Source organism: Macaca mulatta, chromosome 16, assembly GCF_049350105.2.
Source record: "Macaca mulatta isolate MMU2019108-1 chromosome 16, T2T-MMU8v2.0, whole genome shotgun sequence".
In the NCBI taxonomy this organism is placed as follows: Eukaryota; Metazoa; Chordata; class Mammalia; order Primates; family Cercopithecidae; genus Macaca; species Macaca mulatta.
In genome coordinates, this window is record NC_133421.1 from 15,165,174 (window position 1) to 15,189,971 (window position 24,798).

At 35.8% G+C, this 24,798-nt stretch overlaps 1 protein-coding gene across 1 annotated transcript in view; it reads left to right on the forward strand.

Annotated features, from left to right (window-relative positions):
* The first annotated feature begins 3,474 nt into the window (after window positions 1–3,474).
* COX10 (cytochrome c oxidase assembly factor heme A:farnesyltransferase COX10) overlaps window positions 3,475–24,798 on the forward strand; it is a 557,575-nt gene continuing 536,251 nt past the window's right edge. Inside the window, exon 1 of the mRNA XM_077969621.1 lies at window positions 3,475–3,484. The gene's annotated coding sequence lies outside the window, so the exon portion shown is untranslated. The remainder of the gene's footprint in view (window positions 3,485–24,798) is intronic.

The window sequence follows — 24,798 nt, forward strand, 5'->3', positions numbered from 1 at the left end:
AGTGAAGAAAAAACTGAAATAATGCAAAATATATTGTGTTCATCTTTATGAAATATGTACACAACATGCTTGTAACTGGAATCAAACTATCATTGTGTAATCACATTTTCCACATAGTAATTCATAATTCTATAAGTGCTTGATAGTAATTTATAGTTGAAATAATAGTGCTGTTTATTTAAAATGTTCCTATTTAGATGGTTTAATTCTTAAAGCAATAAGCAATCAACATTCTCCTGCATATATCTTTGGGCACATGTATTTCTCTTAGACATTTAGAATGGCATTCCTCAAGGTGTAAATATTTTTCACTTTTTAAACTAATTTATAGTATATCCAGAAAAGTGCTCAAAATACAAATGGACATTTTAGTGAAAACTCATGTAAATATTATCCAGATTCACTCTTGCTATTTGTGTTTTTATAATTTTTAGAACCAACTTGTCAAAGTTCAGCACAATGTCTATTGGTATTCTGATAGAGAGTACATTGAATATATAGGTTAATAAGAAAGAACTGAAATCTTAATAATATTCATTTTTTCAATATATACCTATATAGATGTGTGTGTGTATATATATATCCTTCAGGGCTTTTTAGTTGATTTTAGACTTAAGGCTGAATCAAAAATACTTCACAATGTAGCTTTTTAAATTGAGATATAATTTATCTGCAAACAAATTGCACAGACTAAAGTGTGCAATGTGATGACTTTTACATCCAAGTGTAACTACCGAGTAACCACCACCCCCATTAAAATATAGAACATCTCTATCAACCTAAAACTTTCCTTTGTTTTCCTTTCAAGCCACCACTCCCTCTCCACCACCACCAAAGGTAACCATGATTCATATTTCTATTATGATAGCTTAGTTTTGCCAGAAGTAGGACTTCATATAAGTGAATCACACAGTATGTATCATTTAGTGCCTGGCATTTTTCACTCAACGTAATTGCTCTTTAGATTCACTCATGTTGCTGATGGCATCAATAGTTCATTTTCTCCTATTGCTGGGTACTTGTACATTTTTCTGTTGTACATTTGGCTCATTTCATTTTGGCAATTATGACTAATGCTGTTAATATTGTTACACAAATCTTGTTGTAGATGTAGTTATTTATTTATTAATTACTTAAAGTTACTTCCTAGGGTAATAGGGTCAAAGAGAAGGTATAAGACTAACTGTATAAGAGCATGTCTAATAAATTTCCCAAGTAGTTATATCATTTTATACCTCCCACAAGCAATGAATGAGAGTCCTGTTGCTTCTTGTTCTCACCAACACTTGCCATTGTCAAATATTTTTATTTCTGTTATTTTCATGGGTATGTGGTGACAACCTGCCTTCCCGAAGACTGGATATGTTGAGCAGCTTTTTACATGTATATAGACATGTGTGTATTGTACACTTTCTTTTTAAAGTGTCTAAGTCTTTGTTTGTTTTTATTTTTAAACTTTTTAAATTGCAGGCATTCAGGATACATTTCTTCGCGAGATATATGTATTGATAATATTTTCTCACAGTTCGTGGCTTCATTGTTTAATAATTTCATGATCTTTTCTGTTAAGTAGAACTTCTAAATTTCTACGAAATCCAATTCAGTATTTTTTCCCTTATTGTTAGTGCTTTTTCTTTGCTGGCTATTAAATATTTCCTTACCCCAATGTTGTAAATATTTCTTTATATATTTTTTTGTGCAGGTTTATGATTCTACCTCTTATTTTAGCTCTATTGCCCATCTTGAATAATATTTTGTATATCAGGTGACATGGGAATCAAGGCTTACTTTTTTCCACATGACTATTCAGTTCCTACACAGTATGTTGAGAAAACTTTTCTCATTAAGTTGCCTTATTGACCTTGTCAAACATCAATGGCCATGTTTGTAGGAAGCCATATTCTTTTCTTTGATATATTTATCTAGACTCACTTAAATTTTTTTAACTTCTGGAAGCCATATTCTTTTCTTTGATATATTTATCTAGACTCACTTAAATAACACACTGTCATCACAACTATACTTTTGTATAGTAGAAAAGATTTTATGTAAAGCTAAAATTTTAGACACCTCAACAAATATCGAAGCATGCCCAATGAGTTAAAGTTGGAATTCCACAACGCTTTCTGATAAAACTACTTTGTTTTTCCTGACATTCTGTGACCTACTTCACATTCTTCCATAGAGCGTTTTTAAAAATAAAAGCTGTATATATTTAATGTGTACAGTGTGTTTTGATGTATATGTTCATATTGAAATGATTACTGCATTGAAGCAAATTAACATATCCATCTCCTCATGTAGCTATGTTTTTTTTTCCTTTTTTTTTTTTTTTTTTTGGTGAGAGCACTTGAAAGCTACTCTCTTCACAAATTCCCAGTATATATTATGGAGTTATTAAGTGTAGTCATACTAGGTGTTAGGGTTCTAGGCTTAAAGACTCTTAAGTGCCATTAGGACAAAATTCCATGACGATCTGGTCACTTGCTTCATTTCCAAGGCTTTGCCCAGTGTCTACAATATAATACAAGCTAAATATTAGCTGAATAAACAATTGAGATGAACTGGGAAAAGCGAAATTGGCTATCCTCTCCTCCACATTCGGTATTTCCATAAGTCTAGGCAAAAGCACTGTATCTCAATATACAAGATTTACATGTCAAAGAATTTCATGTGTTACTATCATAGTCATAGAAATTCTGAGGATGCCACACCAGCTCTCTCCCCAGGTCACATCACTTTTTTGACCCCTGGTTTCTCTTGTAAAAGCAGTATCTTTCCATGTATATATGCAGTTATAACCATTTTGAGACTTTTCTTTATGTTAACTTATTTGTATTTTCATGTACTTTCTATATTAATTTTTTTATTTATTTATACAATACTACCATACAATATAGTAGATATATAGTAAATGATTATGCATTATATTTTAATTATCTAGATCCAGAATGTGGGTAAAACTGAGCACTATAATGAGAGTTTAGTAATCTGGCCTCTAGTTTTGTGTCTGCCAGTAACTTATTTTGTGAGGGAGTCTTATCTGGGCCTCAGATTATTCATTTACAAACTTTGTGGATTTGAACTAGAACCAGATGCCCTGTGGCAGTCGCAGAATTCACTGTCTCCAGAACTCTGCTGGCTGGAGGATGGATAGTAGCAGAAACACATCTCAGGATGAGATTGTGCTCTATTACATGTTACATGTCACTTTTGCTTTGCACTGAGAGGCCTATTGTTAATGCTGCCAATATCTACAGCATCTCAGACACAGTGAGAAGCAGCAATCACTTCCTTCTGAAGGACAGAGACCACATGTATCAAAATCCCCGTCTCTGGACCATCTGGCTGCTGATTATATGATACTAATATCCACACTCAATTAAACTGGGCTCCCCTTAGGAAAACAAAGATCCAAAAGAGGCGATGTCAAAAGAATTGATATCATCCAAATCCTGATGCTACAGAGAGCAGTTGGCTGGGGAAGTTGAAGAACGAAAAGACACAGCCGTGTACTTGTGACGTGGGCTGTCCATTTCACATGTAGTGAGAAGTTTTCTGAGATGTGACTTAGGAAGATAAAGGGAACCAAAGAGTTTTGGGGCATTTCTCTGAATTCTGGAGAATCTTGGGTGTGAATGAAAGAGTGAACATCTAAGAGGGAAGCAAGTACAGCCCCTCCTTGGTTCTGCAGTAGTAATGACATGGCACGTAGGAGGTCTCAAGGATTGTTTTGTCTGGGTAGTGCAAACAGATGTAAAGCTAGGCTTGATGCAGCTCCTTATCCAGTAATAAGGGGTCCAGCTCTCAGAGTGCCTTCCTGCAGTTGTACAAATCAGAACAAGTGACTTTGATCTCTCACAGGATTTCAAGGCCATGTAAATTACTGAATTAAGGGTTTGACTCTGGTAGCTATTTGAGTTGTATTTTTAAATTTACATATAAATGCACATATATCAATAAATACTCTTTCATATATAAATGTGTATATCATATAAAATGTGTTTTAGAAGATACAATGAGATTGGTGCAAAAGTAATCGCGGTTTTTGCACTGTGGAAATTTGGCATTTGACATTGGAATACGTTCTTAAATAAATGTGGTTATGTTACACATCACTTTAATGCGCATGTCTTGCTTTATGTTTTTTTGCTAATGACTTATTACTTGCTGTTTATTTTATATTTATTTTAGACTACGGAAATGATGTTAGACCAAAAGTAAATTCAAACTTTTCAAAACGGGTCATAAAACAGCAGAGACAACTGGCAACATAAACAATACATTTGGCCCAGGAACTGCAAATGAACATACAGTGCAGTGGTGGTTCAAAAAGTTTTGCAAAGGAGACAAGAGCCTTAAAGATGAGGAGCATATTGCCCGGCCATCAGAAGTTGACAACGACCAACTGAGAGCGATCATTGAAGCTGATCCTCTTACAACTACATGATAAGTTGCTGAAGAACTCAACGTTGACAATTCTATGGTCATTTGGCATTTGAAACAAATTGGAAAGGTGAAAAAGCTTGATAAATGGTTGCCTCATGAGCTGAGTGAAAACGTTTTTGAAGTGTTGCCTTCTCTTATTCTACACAATATCAATGAACCATTTCTCAATTGGATTGTGACATGCGATGAAAAGTGGATTTTATACGACAACCAGCAATGACCAGTTCAGTGGATGTACTGAGAGGAAGCTCCAAAGCACTCCCCAAAGCCAAACTTGCACAACAAAAAGGTCATGGTCACTGTTTGGTGATCTGCTGCCAGTCTGATCCACTACAGCTTTCTGAATCCTGGCCTAACCATTACATCTGAAAAGTATGCTTGGCAAATCAATGAGAGGCACTGAAAACTGCAATGCCTGCAGCCAGCATTGGTCAACAGGAAGGATCCAATTCTTCTCCATGGCAATTCCCAACTGTATGTCACACAACCAACATTTCGAAAGTTGAACGAATTGGGCTCTGAAGTTTTGCTTCATCCGCCATATTCACCTGACCTCTCGCCAACCGGCTACCACTTCTTCAAGCATCTAGACAACGTTTTGCAGGGAAAATGCTTTCACAACCAGCAGGATTCAGAAAATGCTTTCCAAGAGTTCATTGAGCCCCGAAGCAAGGATTTTTACACTATAGGAAATAAACAAACTTATTTCTCATTGGCAAGAATGTGTTGATTGTAATCGTTCCTATTTTGATTAATAAAGATGTGTCTGAAACTAGTTATAATGATTTAAAATTCACAGTCTGAAACCACAATCACTTTTGCACCAACCTAATATGTATATATTTGTGTATGTGTGTGTATATATATATGTGTATCTTCTCTAAGTATTAAAATATTAGGTACAAAGAGTGAAATTATTTTCAGTTATTCTTTTCTTCTCTAGTTTTTATTTACTATCTCAACCTCAACACCCATGCCACTTTAGATGCAGTTTTTGTCTTTAGATCCTTCACCTATAGCTGGAATATGAGTTTTCCATATCCTGAGAATAAAACACTTGGCACTGCTGGCAGTAGCATCTGGGAGGCACCTAAAACAAGGATCCCTATGAAGAAGTCCTGACCTGGGGAGAGAGTTGACAGAGAGAAAACCTGAGATGAGGAAGGCAAGACTTGCATATGGAAAATCTCTGGGAGACTCTGGAGAAGAGAGGACTAGATATGCTTAGACATACATTATTTCTAAGGAAAATAAACTTTTGAAAACAGGTTAATTTGGGCCACTTCTTCATTAAGAGGTTGACCAGAATTTGGATTCATGAGCAAATACATATTAAAGCAACTGTGCTACTGGAGAAAAAATATATATATATTTTTTGAGTTGGAGTCAGTCTCTGTCACCTAGGCTGGAGTACAGGGATGCAATCTTGGCTCACCACAGCCTCTGTCTCCTGGGTTCAAGCAATTCTCCTGCCTCAGCCTCCCGAGTAGCTGGGACCACAGGCCCACAACACTACGCCCAGCTATTTTTTGTATTTTTAGTAGAGACAGGGTTTCACCATGTTGGCTAGGCTGGTCTCGAACTCCTGACTTCTGGTGATCCGTCCGCCTCAGACTCCCAAAGTGCTGGGATCACAGGTGTGAGCCACTGCGCTCAACCAAAAAACTATTTTTGATGATCCAGACCATCTGACCCCAGGCACAACAGCTACCTTGGTCATTATACACCTTTACTAACTTGGAATTAACAGTGGTGGTATGACGTCTTGATCTCCTGGAAAAATCTAAGAATTAAAAATCACAGGTGCTAGTGCTGGTTCTGAAAGGTGAAGTTCATCCCTTCCCCTCTGTGACAGCATTTCACGATGTGTACAGATATTTCTGTGCATGACAATAAACAGATATTGTTTCCCAGGATAATAGCTTACTGACCAAAGACAGTCACAGGCTTCAAGATGGCTCACTAGAGGCATCTCACACTCACCTTCTCAACAAAGAATGAAAATAGTGAGTAGATAGTAACACTTCAAATAGATCATCTAAGAGAGAACACTGGAATTCAACAGAGAAGTGACAGGAAGCCCCAAAGCAGGGAATGAGAGGTAAATGAGGCAGCCTACTGGGCTGAGGCTGACTGGGGACCTGTAGAGTCTCCCCATTGTGAGGAAGAAGTAAATCAGAGACGCCCAGCAGTCCACATTACCACCATAGACTCTTGCAAACATAGTCACTGGAGAGTCTCTTGGCTATAGAAGGCCCTGAAACTGATATAGGGAGCTTCCCGGAGACCACATGATGGCACTGCTCCAGCAAGGAAGCTCACAGTGGGTCCCTCACAGCCCAGAGTCCTAAGCAGTTACAGCAAGGTGCCATTTTAAGAGCTCATCCCTCAATAGACTGCAAAGGGCCAAGGCATGGGTCATCAACAGTGACTCCATTGCTTCTGGCAGTAGAGCCACCATGCATTTTCATATGCCCAGATTCCCCCGCCTGCAGTTTCCCACACTCTGAGTTGCTGCCTCGTGGGCTGAAGTGGCAAGTGGGAGGGAGGTTGCTGCTACCAGGGCTGAGGAACAAGCAAAGTGAGGGCTGCCAGCACAGAGGTTGAAATATGAACAAAGTGAGCATTCCTCACCTGCCTGCCTGTGTCTGCCACTGAGAGCAACACTGACCTCTTTAGTAGCAGCTGTTGCTACCCCCTCAACTTGAACATTCTACCAAGAGTCTGGGGACCACCCTGACTCTGCCTACCACAACCAGTGCCTACACTACCAGGGACCTGAGGACAAGCCCACGTGGCCCGGCTTCATCTCCCTGCTCCCAGTGCCAGAGCATGTAATAAAATGGCCTGGGGACCACCCAGGCCAGTCCACCACTGTCGGCACCTGAGCACTCCTCCCAGGTGCCTGCAGTTGGACTCACCCACCCTGCTCCTACCACCATGGCTAGTATCCACCTGCGTGTACTACCTGTGGGCCTGGAAATTGACCCTCCTAGCCCAACACAGCCACTGTGCAGTGTGCACCACTCAAGACTCAGAGAGTTGTCCCATCACTTAATTGCCATTACCTGTGCCACATTTTCTGTTCAGAAGCCCAATAACTTGCCTACTTCCTCCATTATAAGCATCCACGCAAGCTACCTAGAGACTCAAGAATTGGCCCACCTGACCTGCTAATACCAGTGCCTGCATATGCCACCCTAGGTCCCAAGGACAGGCACACTCAGACCACCCTTGCCACCACTGGGTTCTGAAGACTGGTCCACCTGACATCCCTGTCTCCAGCAAAATTCACCACAACCTTCACTAACAATAACCCCTTAAGACACCAAGAAAATCACACACCACTGATGTTGTTTACAGAAGAACTCATACAGAAACTACACTACTGCATGCACCAAGAATCAAAGCCAAAGTGTCCTACTCAACCAACACCATAGATATATCCTCAAGAAAAATCCTCCCCTATGAAAGTAAATTCAAAAAAATTAAAGGAAGTAATTGTTTCACCAAATATGCATATATCAACATAAGGACACAGGAAACAGATAAAAGGAAGAAAATAAGGCATTTCCAAAGAAACAATAATTCTCCAGCAACAGATCCTAATAAAAAATTTTTTACAAAATCCTAAAGAATTTAAAATACTGATTTTCAAGAAGTTCAATGAGATACAAGAGAATGCTACAAAACAATACAAATTAATCATAAAAATAATGCAGAATATGAATGAGAAATTTGCCAGAAAGATAAAGATCATTTTAAAAAACCAGAAATTCTAGAACTAAAAAATTGAATGAAATATAAAGTACATTTGAAAGCTTCAACAATACAATGGATTAAGCAGAGGAAAGAATCTCAGAACTTGAAGACAGGAATTTTAAAATAACCCAATTAGGCAAAAATAAAGAAAACATAATTTAAAAGAACGAGCAAACACTATGTGATATATGGGACAACATAAAGTCACCAAATATTCAAGTTCTCTGAATACTAGAGGTGAAGAGAAAACAAAAGAGTTCAAAAATGAATTTAATAAAAAATGGATGAAAACTTCCCAAGTCTAGCAGGATATTTAGACATTTAGATACAGAAAGCTCAGAGATCCCCAAATAGATACAGTGCAAAAGGTCTTCTCTATAGCACATTATAGTCAAACTGTCAAAAGTCAAAGGCAAAAATTCTGAAAATAGCAATACAAAAACATCAAGCCATGTATAAAAAAACAAAAACAAAACCCTAACAGATGATTTCTCAGCAGAAACCTAACAGACCAGAGGAGAATAGGATGATATATTCAAAGTGCTGACAGAAAAATCTGCCAGCCAAGGATGACTCAGGAATATTTTTCTTCATAAATGAAAGAGAAATTAAGTCTTTCCCAGACAAGGAAAACCTGAAGAAATTGATCACCACTATGATAGGCCCTACAAAAAATGCATAAAGGAGTCTTATACCCAGAAGTGAAAGAACAGTATCTGCAATCATAAAAACACATGAAAACACAAATACCCCTGGTAGAGCAAACATACGAACAAGGAAGAGAAAAGACTCAAATATTACTACTACTGAAAACCACAATGATGAATATTAAGAGAGAAAAAAAGGAACAAAGTATAAACAAAACAACCAGAAATGAATTAATAAAATGAAAGAAATAAGACCTCACATATTAATACTAACCTTAAATGTAAATAGATTGAACTTTCCTCTTAAAGAATATAGTATAGACCGAATGAAAGGATAAAAAAAAATCTCATCAAACTAAACCCAAAGTTAGCAGAAGAAAAATAATAATGGAGATCAGAGCAGAACTAAATAAAACAGAGACTTAAAAAAAATACAAAGGTGAATGAAACAAAAAGCTGATTTTTGAAAATATAAACAAGATTAATCAACCACTTGTGAGACTGGCCAAGAAAACAAAGAAAGAAGACCTCAAAAAAATCAGAAATGAAAAAGGAAACATTACAACTGATACCACAGAAATACAAAAGGCCATTAAAGACTATTAGGAACAATTACACACTAAGAAACTGGAGAACTGAGACAAAATGGATAAATTCCTGGATACATACAATTTACCAACATTGAGTCAGGAAGAAATAGAAAACCTGAACAGACCAATAATAAGTAATGAGAAGGAAGCCATAATAAAACGTCTCCCAACAAAAATCCAGGACTGAATAGCTTCACTACTGAATTCTACTAAACTTTCAAAAAATAAATAACACCAGTTCTCCTCAAGCGATTCCAAAAAATGAAGAGGAGAGAATTCTCCCTTCATAAGAATGCAACTCATTCTTACAAAACAAGTATTACATTGTTACCGAAAGCAGACAAGAATGCAACAACAACAAAATAGAAAACTACAGGTTTACCCCTGGTGAACACAGATGCAAAAATTCCCAACAAAAATACTCACAAACCAAACTCTACAGCACATCAAATAAATAATAAACCATGATCAAGTGGGATTTATCCCCGGGATGAAAAGATGGTTCAATGTATGCAAATCAATAAATATAAAACATCACATCGACAGAATAAAGGACAAAAACCATATAACAATTCTTCTTCTCAATAAAAGCAGGAAAAACACTTCATAAATTTTAACACCCCTTGATGATAAAAATTCTCAACAAGCTAGGCATAGTAAGAACATACCTCAACATAATAAAGGCCACATAGGACAAGCCCACAGCTAACATCATTCTGAATAAGGAAAAGCTGAAAATCTTTTCTTTAAGAACTGGAACAACACAAGATACCTGCTTTCACCACTCTCATTCAATATAGCACTGCAAGTCCTCACCAGAACAATTAGGCAAAAGCCAAAAATAAAAGCATCTAGTTGTTTTGTGTGTTTGTTTGTTTTGTTCAAAATGGCAGATCAGAGGCATTGCTAGCATACCTTTCCCACTTGGAAGGACAAAATAGTGTCTAGCGATTCGCACTGTGAAATTTTTTTCAAGAAGCGACACAGGAACTGAACAGTGAAACTGAAGGAATTACATACCCTTTGAAGGAAGCAGGAGGCTGCAGCCTACACTGTGAGTCAGGTGAAGCGCCGCAAGTCCCCAGAGTAGGAGAGGAGGAGAGACTGCCTCTGAGATATACACCCCCACTGGGGACCCTGAAAGTCAGGCCATAGGGAAAGGCCCTAACCGCACCCAGCACAGGAACCAACTTGGGGAGGATTGTGGAATATAAAAGTGGGAGCAGCAGTGGGAAGACCCTTGCATGCATTCCCAGATCCCAGCACGAGCTGAGGGCGGCCATTCCTTCCTGTTCTTCACAGGGGAACTGCTGCAGACGACCGCCAAAAAGTTCAGGAAGTGGGCGCAGGTTGAAAGAAGCCCCCTGCTGGATATCACGATGTAACCTCAGATAGGGACGAACTCCCCTGGTCAGAGCTGGAGTGAGGGGGAGACTGAAAAGTAGGCGGCAAGTGTAGGAATCGTGAATGGAGGAGCCAGGCGTTCAGCTTTGCCGTGGATGGGGAGGGGCGTGGCCTGAAAGCCGCAATTTCTGTCTTCACGGGGAAAGCTTATGACTCAGGGTAGTTGCAGGCTGAGTGGAACTCAGCTCGCTCCCAGTAGTCTGGCTCCCAGGGACTCGCACTTTTAAGGGAAGGGAGAGTGCACCATATTAAGGAAACGCCCTGTGGAACAAAAGAATCTGGATGGCAGGCCTTGAACACTGGCTCATTTTGCTGATGGAGTTTCTTTCAGCAGAGGCACAGTTGCAGTGCTGGACCCAGCAGAAAAAGTCTTCAGCTACTATCCCAACAGTCAGACAGCCCTGATGCACATGAGGGGTCTTGGAGAAGAAAAAAATATCTTTCCTCACTTGTCTACCACTGTATGCACAGTGGGGCTTCTCCCACAAGATCTCAGCATGGGTGCAACTATAGACAGCCTTTCTGGGATCTATCAGGGTGACTGCATTCCCACAGAAGGAACGCCTTCCAGGTTCAGGCTTGCATGAGAGACTGAGTCACAGTTCTTCTCTGCTTGGAACATCAACGTTCCTACGTATGAAAGGGGTGCCTATCTGATCTGAATAGCCAGAGCACTGAGACAGGAGCGTGCCTGATAGGTGGATACCTTTCCTGCTGACCCAGCTGGGGAGCTGAAGTTGCTCCAACTCTTTACCCTGATAAGACCTTAGTGCTACAGACTGAGGCCTCCTCCACCCACCTCTGTCAAGGTTGTAACTTCATTTATCCACCTGCTTTAGCCGCAACCAGTTCCTACCCAGGAATGAATCCTAAATCATCAAACCAGTAAATAAAATATTGAGGAAAAACAAATAAATAAAAAAAGTGCCTGCCACGGGGGGATAAGCTTTAAAATACCTTGACCATTCCAACCCCCTAGAAGATAGTGAACTTGCTCACACATTTAGCACATTGCTACTACAACCAGCATATAAGAAAGCCACCATACAAAGACTCTCTCTAACCAAGGAACTCTTATAGAGTCATCACCCCTGAAAGCACCAATAACTGAATTAGACTGTAATTAACTTTAAGCATTAAAGTCTCATCCTTTAGGGGAAAAAAGAATTTAAAAACAAGCAAGCAAACAAAAATAAAAGAAACACAGTCAAATCATATGTATATTCAAGAATGAGAAGAAGCCAGAAAACTAACTCTGTTAATATGACAAAACAGGGTGCTACAACACCCACAAAATGTCACACTAGCTCTCCAGCAATGGACCCAAACTAAGATGAAATCTTTGAAATACCAGATAAGGAATTCAGAAGGTCAATTATCAAGCTACTTGAGGAGATATCAGAGGAAGGTGAAAACCATCATAAAGAAATTTAAAAAGCAGTTCAGGATATGAATAAAAAATTTCTAGACAGAGAAATATCATAAAGAAAAACCAAACCAGAAGTTCTGGAGATGAAAAACACACTGAGAGAATTACAAAATGCAGTGGAAAATTTTAACAATAGACTATAACAAGTAAAAAAAAAAATCAGAGCTTGAAGACAAGGCTTTTGAATTTAATCAATCAGGCAAAAATAAAGAAAAAATCAAACGAAATTAAGAAAGTCTCCAAGAAATAAGGGATGACGTAAAATGGTCAAACCTAAGAATAATCGGTGTTCCTGAAAGAAGAGAGAAAATAATATGTCTGGAGAACTTATTTGAGGGAATAATTGAGGAAAACTTCTCTGGCCTGGATAGAAATCTAGATATCCAAATCCAAGACACTCCAAGATGGAGTTTTGCTCTTGTTGCCCAGGTTGGAGTGCAATGGCATGATTTCGGCTCACTGCAACCTCTGCCTCCCAGGTTCAAGTAATTCTCCTGGGAAATTCATTACATAAAGATCTTCAGCAAGTCATGCAGTCATTAGGTTATCTAAAGGCAATAAGAAGGAAAGAATTCCTTCATCAGTAAGACAAAGGCATCAGGTAACCCACAAAGGAAAACTGATCAGACTACCAGCAGACTTCTCAGCAGAAATCTTACAAGCTAGAGGGATTGGAGTCCTATCTTCAACCTCCTTACACAGAACAACTGTCAGTCAATAATTTTGTATCCTGCAAAACTAAGTTTCATAAATGAAGGAAAAATAAAGTCATTTTCAGACAACTGCTGAGGGAATTTGTCACTACCAAACCAACATTACATCAAATACTAAGAGGAGTTCTAAACCCTGAAATGAGAGCCTAATATGCACCAAGACAGAACTTCTTGAAAACTTAAAACTCTTAGGGTGTGTAAAACAATATCAATGAAATAAAACTATCTGGGTAAGAATTAACATGATGAAGAGAACAGTACCTCACATCTCAATATTAATGTTGAATGTAAATGGCCTAGACACTCCACTTAAAAGATATAGAATGGCAGAATGGATAAAAAATCACAATCCAAGTATCTGTTGTCTTCAAGAGACTCACCTAACATGGGAAGATTCATATAAACCCAAGGTAAAAGGATAGAAAAAGGTAAAAAGGTATTCCATACAAATGAAAATCAAAAGAGAGCAGAAATCGCTTTTTTTTTTCTTTTTTTTGAGATGGAGTTTCGCTCTTGTTGCCCAGGCTGGAGTGCAATGGCATGATTTCAGCCGACTGCAACCTCTGCCTCCCAGGTACAAGCGATTCTCCTGTCTCAGCCTCCCAAGTAGCTCGGATTATAAGGTTTCACCATGTGAGTCAGGCTGGTGCAAACTCCTGACCTCAGGTGATCCACCTACCTCAACCTCCCAAAGTGCTGGGATTAACAAGCATGCACAGAAATAGCTATTCTTATATCAGACAAAACAGACTTCAAAGTAACAACAGAAAAAAAAAAAAAAAGGCAATGATAGTCACTATATAATAACAATAGAATTAATTTAGCAAGATATTATAATTCTCAATTTATACACACCAAACACTGGCACTCCCAGATTCGTAAAACAATTACTGCCAGATCTGAGAAACAAAGCAGATGGCAAAACAATACTAGGGAAAGACTTCAGTATACCACTGACAGCACTAGACAGGTCTTCAAGACAGAAAGTCAACAGAGAAACAATAGACTTAAGTGACACACTAGAACAAATGGACTTAACAGATATTTACATCCCCATTGTATTAGCATTCTCTGAGATAGACCATATAATTGGCCACAAAACAAGTCTCAATAAATTTTAAGAAATGAAAATCATATCAATTATCTTCTCAGGCCACAGTAGAATAAAACTAGAAGTTAACTCCAAAAACAATCTGTAAAATTATACAAACAAATGGAATTAAATAATCTGCTCCTGAACAATCTCTGGGTTAACAATGAAATCAAGAGAGAAATTTAAAAATTATTTGAATTGAATAATAATAGTGACACAAGTTATTAAAACCTCCAGATACAGCAACAGCTAAAAGGAAAGGTTATAGCACTAAATGCCTACAGCAAAAAGTTTTAAAGAGCACAAGTTGACAACCTAATGTCACACCTCAAGGAACTAGAGAAACAAGAACAAACGAAACCTAGAGCTAGAAGAAGGAAATAAATAACAAAGATAAGAACAGAACTAAATGAAATTCAAACAAAAAAAAAGATCAATGAAAGAAAAAGCTGGTTATTTGAAAAAAAATAAACAAAATCAATAGATCATTAGATAGATTAACCAAGAAAAGAAGACAGAAGATCCAAAAAACCTCAATTAGAAATGAAACTGGAGACATTATAACCGACACCACAGAAATACAAAAGATCATTCAAGACTACTGTGAATACTTTAATGTGCACAAAGAGAAAACCTAGAGGAAATGGATAAATTCCTGGAAACATACAACCCTCCTAGATTAAATCAGGAAGAAACAGAAACAGACTAATACCAAGCAGCAAGATTGAATCAGTAATTTAAAAATTGCCAGCAGAAAAAAAAAAAAGTCCAGGATCAGATGGATTCACAGCTAAATTCTACTAGACATTCATAGAAGAACTGGTGCCAATTCTACTGAAATTATTCCAAAAGATTGAAAAAGAAGGAATCCTCCCTAAATCATTCTGTGAAGCTAGTATCACCCTGATACCAAAACCAGGAAAAGACACAACAACAACCACAACAAAAATGACAGAACAAATTCCCTGGTGAACTTAGATGCAAAAATCCTCCACAAAATACTAGCTAACTGAATCCAACAGCACATCAAAAAGATAATTCATTATGAGCAAGTGGGTTTCATCTCAGAAATGCAGTGATGCTTTAACCTATGCAAGTCAATAAATGTGACATATTCCATAAACAGAATTTAAAAATAAAAACTATATTATCATCTCAATAGACACAGCAAAAGCATTCAAGAAAATTGGTATCCTTTTTTGATAAAAAGTCAACAAACTCAGCATAGAATGGATATATTCCAAAATAATAAAAGCCAGGCCAGGAACAGTGGCTCACGACTGTAATCCCAACATGTTGGGAGGCTAAGGTGGGAAGATCGCTTGAGCCCAGGAGTTTGAGACCAGCCTGAGCAACATAGCAAGACCCTGTCTTTTAAAAAATAAATAAATAAATAAACAAACAAACAAATAAGTAAAAGAAAAACAAAAGCCATGTATGACAAACCGACAGTCAACATCACACTGAATGGAGAAAAGTTGAAAGCATTCCCCTTGAGAAAAGTAACAAGACAAGGATGCCCACTTTCATCACTCCTATTCAACATACTTCTGGAAGTCCTAGCCAGAGGAATTAGGCGAGAGAAAGAAATAAAGGGCATCCAAATTGGAAAAGAGAAAGTCAAACTACCACCGTCTGCAGATTATATAAACTGTATACCTAGAAAATTCCAAAGACTTCTTCAAAATATTTTTAGATTTGACAAATGAATTCAGTAAAGTCTCAGATTACAAAATCAATGTACACAAATCAGTAGCACTGCTATACACCACCAATAACCAAGCTGAGACTCAAATAAAGAACCCAATGCCTTTTACAACAGCTGCAAAAAATATTAAATACCTAGGAATATACTTAACCAAGGATGTAAAAGATCTCTATAAGGAGAACTACAAAACACTGCTGAAAAAATTATACACGACACAAACAAATGAAAGTACGTCTCATGCGCACAAATTGGAAGAATCCATATTGTGAAAATGACCATATTGCTCAAAGTAATCTGCAGATTCAATGCAATTCCTATCAAAATACCAACACCATTTTTAACAGAATTAGGAAAAGCAGTTCTAAAATTCATAGGGAACCAAAAAAGAACCCAAATAGCTAATGCAATCCTAAGCAAAAATAACAAATCTAGAGGCATCACATTACCAGACTTCAAATTATACTACAAGGCTATAGTTACCAAAACAGTTTGGTACTGGTATAAAAGCAGGCATATAGACCAATGTAACAAAATAGAGAACCCAGAAATAAAGCCAAAAATGTTCAACCAACTGATTTTTGACAAAATATACAAAAACATATATTGGAAAATGGACACCCTATTTAATACATGGTGCTAGGAAAACTGGCAAGTCACATGTGGAAGAATGAAAGTGGATCCCTACTTCTCACCTTATACAAAAATCAACTCAAGATGGATCAAAGACTTTTAAGCTCTAAAACTACAAAAATTATACAAGACAATGTTGGAAAAGCTCTTCTAGACATCAGCCAAGGCAAAGAATGTATGTTTAAGACCTCAAAAGCAAATGCAACAAAAACAAAAATAAATGAATGATACCTAGTCAAACTGAGAAGCTTCTGCAAAGCAAAAGAAATAATCAGAAGAGTAAACAGGCAACTTACAGAATGGGAGAAAATACTCGCAAACTATGCGTCCGACAAAGGACTAGCAACCAGAATCAAGGAACCCAAACAAATCAGCAAGAGAAAACAAATAAGTCTATTAAAAAGTAGGCAAAGCACATGATAGACATTTCTTAAAATAAGATACACAAAGGGACAACAAACTCATGAAAAATGCTCAATATCATTAATTATGAGAGAAATGCAAGTTGAAACCACAATAAGATACCATCTTACTCCTTTAAGAAAAACCATTATTAAAAAGTCAAAAAACCCATAAATGTTGGTGTGGATATAGGGAAAGGGGAATGCATGTGACGAATACTCACACATCCTCAATAAATATCGAAAATACTATATATCAAATTACAGTTGGAAGATTCCAAATGGAGATAAAGGATTGTGGCTAACATTGCAAGTCCAGCTTCTCTGCAAGGAGTTGACCGCAGGCAGTGCTGGATGCGACCTCTCTTGTTATCTCATGGTCACAATCCCCATTGTATTAGCCATGCTGGCTTCTGTCACTTTCCTTGGTCCTGGTCCAAAAACTCCAATTTTGTAGGATAGAAGAGGTTTAGATATCCTTCTACTGTCTCAACAAGATTTTCTTTGTATACAAACATGGAAAAGTGAAAATCAGGTTCTCAGGTTACTCACAAAATTGAACATCCTTTATGATATTTTATAGGGAAGAACTTTCATTCCCTTGAGTTGATGTTTATCACTGAAACCCTAACCCACTGAATGGCATCATTTTTCTGGAAAACAGTCTGCCAGTAACATCCCCACTAAGATAAATATATTATACGTATTATTTAGAGTTTTCTTAAATTTATTTGCAGATGTCAGACATTGAGCATTTCTTGGAAAACGATCCAAAAAAAAAAAAATCCCACTCTATTGGAAAAAAATCCCAGCTCCATTGCTATAAATAAGGGGCGATTTTGAGCCAGTCACTTCATTTCTTGGGGACTCAGTTAATACATTTGTAAAATGAGAGTGTTAAACTAAAATAACTGAGATTTCCCAGCTGTAGCATTCAATGCTTCTATGTTGTCAGTATTTGTTGATGTTTTAAATACTATTACTTCATTCCCAGAGGCTTCCTGATCTGCCATACCTCTCTCTTCAGATTCCTCCACAGATAAATAGTTCCAGGTGGGATTCGTTTAGATTTATTATTATTATTTTAATAGCTACCATATATCCAGTGCTTCCTATGTGCAGAATATATGTTATCTGACATAATCCATATGTAACCCAAGTATTAGACTAGTCTTGCCTTTCCCCATATTTTGGGAAAGGGGAGTTTGTCTTCAAACTGTTTTTCCTCCTCCTTGCAGCTGCTGCTTTGGATTGCATGTTTCTCTCTGTTGCTCTTGGCTCCCTTTTGGACCATACGGGTTGTGCTGCCAACCATTGCCTAAAACTCTGGAACTCTGACCTCCCCCTCGAGGTGATGCTGCTTCTCTTGTGATGTTAGCAGGAGATGAGGAAATGGGACAAGAAAATTTCCCTTGCTCTTGTATCTCTCAGTTCTTCCAAGCCCACCATACCAGTCTTTGTGTTTATAACAGATATCATTATAGAGTTGGACATTTCTATACAATGGAGGAAAGAATAACTTAAAACTGCATGTGAAATATGATTTTCCCCAAGCCCCCCCAAAAAAGGCAATAAATAAATAGAAGACAAATGGGTGAATGGACGAATAAACAAAGTAGCTCTTCATCATACCCTTCGGGAAGCAGACCAGCTCAGACTGCTGTTCTCAGTTTCCCAAGCCTCGCCCAGTTCAAACTCCTGTTCTCCGTCTCCCAAGTCTCCCTTCCTTCATGCTCAGAGAGGTATATTTTTAAATTCTTGTTTCAAATCTATGCTTGTCTTTGAGAAATCCACATCTGCAGTTTATGAGGATTGATATCACCTTGGATTTTATCATCTTTTTCTTCCACGGCAAACTATAGACCACACTAACCTACAGAAACATGTTTTCCTAAAATCTAAGGCATTTAGTTGAGACATACATCATACGTCGTTTCAGCAGAGCAATTTGGTTATGAGTCTCCAAAATACATTGGACAACTTCAAGATTGGTTTTCATCCTTTGAATCCAATCGCATTCAAAGTCTCTTCTCTCTCATATGAAGTCTAGATATGTCTTTTTTACTCTTCGTATCATTTTCTTAACTATAAGGCTAAACACTTACACATATCTCACAACAACAGACAATATTTTCATAGAGAATATGGTCTACATGGAAATAAGAAACTTTCTTCTGTAAATGCAGCATAACCTATACCGATTTCTTAGTCCACGATACTTTCCATGTTATATACAGGAGTGCCAGCAATCTTTTATCTTTCCTTTAAACATTCCCAGAAGAAATGGGTGTGTATGAAATCATGCTTATTTTCTGCTTCTCCAAACCACAAAACCATCTGTATCAGATAGTTGCCTTCAAGTTAAAAAAAAAAAAAAATACCGAGAAGAAGCTTTGAAATAAACATCTTCTTTCACTTTTGAATCAACTCAAATTTGTGGACTAAATATTTTCTCCAAGTATCTCTACAAACACAAAGGTAGCGGTATAAGGACTCATTATTTCCCTGTATTTGGTGCAGATTTCAAAGGATTGGGGGAAAGGGTTGGTTAAGGTTTCCCTTTAAGTTATATTTATGATAAGCTTTGGGGTAGCAGTTACTATTCTAGACTTAGGGAACTGAAGGTAAGAATCAAAATGACACACCAAAATCATACATATGGTGAATAGAATTGCTGAGATGTCACCAAAGTTAGTGAGTTGAAGTCCATTCACTACAGCAATAGAGAGTTCAGATTGTTTAGGGACATCTTCCTTCAAGAATGAAATAAATTTTTTGTCTCTCTTTGCTTTTCTCTGATGTCTCCTTTTCAGCCCTTTCCTCCTATTTTATCCAGTCCTTGGTTAATGCTACCTTACTGTGATAACAATGTTAAATACATTTGTGTTGGTCTCTTTCTCTCTGAAATAATTTTTTAAATCACGTTCTGTCGAAAGAATATTAGGATTTAACCATCAGACAGAGAATGATTTTGAGAAGAGGCAGTTATATGTCCCCCAAATGAAATCTGCCCTTTCTGCTTTTATTGAGAAATCATAATTCACCTCACTGATTTGGTTTACCTCAATATTTCAAATGAGAGAGGTGCTTTGACCAAGAGTAGGGAGATTCCTGCTTATAAATTTACTAACTGGAGTATTTTTTACATACAGTATAATGCTTTGATTTTAAGTGAATAGTTCAACAAATTTTGACAAATGTTCAGACCCTTCTAACATCATTCAAATCAAAACACAGAACATTTCCAAGGCCTGAAGCATTCCTTGTGGCACTTCCAGTAAATATCTCTCTTCCAGAGAAATTGTTGTTCCAGTTTCTATAACCAGAGATTGCTTTTGCCTGTTCTGGAACTTCATATAGTGGAATCATACAGTATAGACTCATGTTTAGCTTCTTTCATTCAACATAATATTTCTGAGATTCATCCATGTTTTTGTTTGTTTTATGCTTACTTCAAGTATATAAAAATATTCTTCCAATATTTTCATTCAGAAGCTTTAAATTTTAGCTCTTACATTTAAGTATATAATTCATCTGATTAATTTTTATATGGGACATAATAAAGGGGTGAAGATTAATTTTTTTAAAGATATCCAATTACTCTAATGTTACATGCTAAAAAGACTTTTTCCTCTACTGAATTTTATTAGCATCTTTTTAATAAATCATTGAACTTCCCAAGTATGAATATAATTCTAAGTTTTCTGTACAGTTACTCTGTCTATTCTTATGCCAATAACTAAGTGCCCAATATATTGTAGTTTTATACTCTGTGATGAAATCAGGCAATGCAATCTCCTAACTTTATATCTTTAACATGCTTCTAACTTTATATCTTTAAAATTTGGTCATTCTAAGCACTTTGCATTTCCATATACATTTTAGAATTAGCTTGTCAATTTTTACAAAAATATCTACTTAGAATTTGCTTGAGATTGTTTAAATCTATAAATCTTGATGGGGAGAAAAGTAGTGATTACAAGATTGAATGTTCAAATTCATGAATATGGTATATATCTCCATTTATTTAGAACTATAATTTCTCTATGTGTAGGTGCACATCTTTTATTAAATGTATTTATTTGTACTTGGATTTTAACTATTAAGCTATTATAAATTGTGTTGTTTACTTAATTTCATTCCTAGGTATTTATTTCTGTTTCTTGTGTATAGAAATACTTATACTTTTCATTCTAGCTTTTTTTTTAGTAGATTTCCCTGGATTTTTACATTCACAATCATGTCATGTAAGAATAAAGACAGTTTCACTTATTGTAAAGTCTACTTGTTCCTGTTCTTTGTGGTTTCTTCGTTTTTTTGGGGTTTTTTTTCCCCCATGGTACTTTCTGTACAATGTCTAACAGATATGGGAAAGACAAAGATTGTTGCCTTGTTCTTGATGTTAGGGTGTTCGATATTTTGTGTTAAAGTATAATGTGCTTAACACTTTATCAGATTGAGAAAGTCTTCTACTTTCTTTTCTGAAGGGTTTTTTTACCCCTTATAAATGGGCAGTGACTTTTAACAAAAGTTTTTTCTATATCTATTACACGGAGATGATCATGTAATTTAAACTTTATATGAATATGGTGAATATATTGATTGACTTTAGAATATTGAGACAACTTTGCATTCTAGAGACAAACACCACTTGGTTATAATGTATTATCCTCTATAATCTTAGTATTTATTTTATTTCCTCTAATAATTTTTTAGTTACATGGCTTACTTTTCTTAAGCAGTTGCTTTAAAAATAATATACACCCTTAAATTATAGCTATCTCAAAATATTTAATTACCTCACGATTTCAGATATGACAATATTTTCCAATTGCTACCATCTACCTTTTGAGGCTTTGTGATTTTACTTCTACATATTGCATAAAATCTATGTTCTTTTGCTTTTTTTACTTTACATCGTCGATACTCTTTAAGGATATTTAATAATTTATGTATAGAAAACAAAAAGTAATTTTCAAAATATTTTTAAATATATTCTATTCTTTCTTATAAAGCTGAGTTTTTATCTCATGTCACTGCTTTTAAACCTACATAAATTCTTTTATTATTTCTTGTAGGACAGTTTTGCTGGAGTTTAATTCATTCAACTTTTGTCTGTTAGAAAATATCTCTATGCCACCATTAGTTTTTGAAGGATGTTTTTGGCAGATGCAGCAGTTAATTGTTCTTTCACACTTGAAAAATATTATCCTATTATATTCTGGCTTCCATTATTTTTGATGAGGAGTCAAGTAACATTCTTATCATTGTTTTTCTGTATAGGGAGCTTCTTTTTTCCCCCATCTGGCTACTTTTAAGTTAATCTTTTTATCTTTGTTTTTCTGCAGTGTGACTGTGATGTGTGCTTTTTGGATTGGTAGCCTTATTTTCCCATTTATATATAGCTAGATTCTATTTGCTAATTGTTAAGAACCTCTCTAAGTTCATGAAAGATACTATTCAGTGATTTTTTTTTTTCTGTATTGTTTTTCTCTTGTATTAGTATTAGGACTATCCTGCCCCCAATCCAGAAGACACGTGTTCGGTTTTTTTGAATTGTCTTAAAGAGTTTGTATAACATGGAAGCTATTTCTTCCTTAAAGAAAAATTTGCATTGATGCCATCTAGACATAGTGTTCCTTGTGGAAAATATTATATTTTATTTAAGTGTATTTAAAAGACACAGGGATATTCAAATTTTCTATTTTTTTGTGTGAGTGTGCCCAGTTAAAAAAATCTGTGTTTGTCTGTCAAGGGATTTGTTTATTTCCTTTAAGTTATCAATATGGTTGGCACAAAGTTGTTAATAATACCCTATTGCAATCTTTTTAATACCTAAAAACTCTGTGAGATGGTTTCTTTTTTATTCTTGAAATGGGAAAATTATGCTTTTCCTCTTTTTTTGATTACTTTTTCTAGGGGTTTATCAATTTTATTAATCTTTTTACAAACAAATTTTTAGTTGTGTCAATATTGTCTATTATTTACCTTGTCTTTTTCCATTGATTTTTCTCTTTATTTTTTTTCCATCCATGTTAATTTGTTCTTGTTATGTTAGTTGTTTTAGTAACCTAAATAATTGATTCTTATTATATATATGCCTTTTAAATTTGTCATATATGTGTGTGTACACTTATATATGTCTTTAAACTTGTAAGTGTGCTGTTAAGTACTGCTTACCTCCATTACACAAATTTTGATACTTTGTGTTCTTCTTACTGAGCTCAAAATATTTTCAAATTTCAATTTTAATTTTTTCTTTAATCATGTATGTGTGTTTTAGTTATGATTTTATTTCTGTTTTTAAAAATTCTGTTGGGTTTTCAGAACATATTCGGTAGGATTTTAATTTTGAAAATGTATTGAGATTGTTTATAGCTAGAAATATTGTCTATCTTGGTGTATGTTCTAAGTACATTTGAGAAGACTCTTTATAATAAAAATATGGGGAAACAACTCAAAAATATCAATAAGACCAAGTTGGTTAAAAGTGATGTTCAACTATTCTACATCCTTATGCTACTTTTTGATCTATTACTGAGAGAAAACTATTAAAACTTCTTTTATGCTTAGGAATTTGTTTGTCTTTTCTGGTATATCACTGTTGGCTTCAGATATTTTGAAATTATATTAGTCACAGCATATACATTTATGTTTGTTATGTTGTGATGAATTTATCCTTTTATATTATAAAATATTCCCCATTATTCCTTGCATTACTCATTTATTTAGTCTGACATTAATGCAGCTACAACAGTTTTTTTTGTAATTAGTGTTTTTAGGGTATATAGTTTTCCATCTTTTAGCTTCAGTGTATCTGTGTCTTTATGTTTAAACTGTACCTTTTGTAAGGACCATTAGTTTATCCTTCTTTTTTTTACACAGGCTGCCAATTAATGCATTGTAATTAGACTTTTCAGTTCATTTATATTTGATGTATTTGTAGATGTGGTTGAATTTGATTCTACCATTTTGCTATTTGTTTTCTACTTGACTCACCTATTTTTTGTTCTGTTCTTCTTTATTGCCTTCTTATGGTTAGATTCCCACATGCATCTTTACCTTAATTCAGTCTATCTTAAATTGGTTTGTATTACTTCACAAACATTATAATTTATAGTAGTGTAATTCTGTTTTAAATTTATTGCTTGTAATTCTAGCACTTTGGGAGACTAATGCAGGAGGATTGCTTAAGCCTAGGAATTCAAGACGATCCTGGGTAACATGGCAAGACTGTCTCCACAAAAAACCAAAAAATTTAGGCAGATGGTGTGGCACACACTTGTGATCCCAGCCATTCAGGAGGCTGAGGCAGGAGAATCACTGAGCTCAGGAGGTCAAATCTTCTATGAACCATGATTGTGCCTCTACATTCCAGCCTGAATAACAGAGTGAGACTCCATCTCAAAAAAAATTCTTTTTTTTTTCTTTTTCTTTTACTTGGGGTAATTTCCATTGACATGTTTTTTAATTAATTTTTTTTGCTATGTCTAATCTTCTAAGCCAATTTTATAAATGTGTTAATCAATATCTATTTAATAAACCTTTTATTTTGTATGGTAATAGATTTACAAATAAATTGGATGTTAATCTGACTATACCGATAATATTTACAAATAATATGAGGATAATACAAAGAGTTCCCATATATCCCAGAAGCAATTTTTCCTATTATTAATATCTTACATTAGTGTGGTACATTTGCCATAATTAATGAACCAATGTTAATACATTCATATTAACTAAAGTTTATATTTATTTGGATTCCCTTAGTTTTTATCTAGGTTATTTTTCTATTTCAGAATTCCACTTAGGTATCCAGGAGACCACATTGTGTTTAGTGTAGTTGCCTTATGCTCCTTGTGGCTCTGGTAGTTTATCAAGACTTCCTTCGTTTTTGAGGTCCTTGAATGCTTTGAGGGATACTGCTTAGTTATTTTGTAAAATGTCTGATGATTTCCTCATGATCAGA